The sequence below is a fragment of the Nematolebias whitei genome, chromosome 12 (genome assembly GCF_014905685.2).
Source record: "Nematolebias whitei isolate Nwh7 chromosome 12, NemWhi1, whole genome shotgun sequence".
Classification (NCBI taxonomy): Eukaryota; Metazoa; Chordata; class Actinopteri; order Cyprinodontiformes; family Rivulidae; genus Nematolebias; species Nematolebias whitei.
In genome coordinates, this window is record NC_056509.1 from 30,342,861 (window position 1) to 30,343,368 (window position 508).

The following is a 508-nucleotide window of genomic DNA, read 5'->3' on the forward strand; positions in this document are numbered from 1 at the left end:
GGGGGGGGGGGGGGGGGGGGGGGGGGGGGGGGGGGGGGGACACAGAGTGGCACCTGAGCGTTGGGAAAAAAGAAAAAAAAATCGCAGCAGGAGCTGTTCGGAGGTTGGGTGGGGGTGATGGGGGTGGGGATCATACTGAGCTTAAAAAAAAAACATTCAAGCAGAGGAGACAAACATGAAACAGAGATGATGCTCGTTCTGCTCTTTTCGACCATCATGAAAGGGAGGTGAACTGGGGGGGGGGGGGGGGTCCGCCGGAATAGAGAAGGGGGCGGGGGTGCTTGGCGGTGGGACATGGGAACAAGCTGCAGGCGATTCAGTCTCAGTCAGTGTGGGTAAATAAACGCCATCTTTCCATCCCAACAAAAGCGACGGGGGGTGATGGGGTGAGGGTGGAGGGGGGTGTCTGCAGCTACAACAGGACTTAAATGGCAGACACCTGCTGACGCCCCCTCCCCACCCCCCATGTGAAAATACCAGCTCTATTACTATTATTACTATTATTATT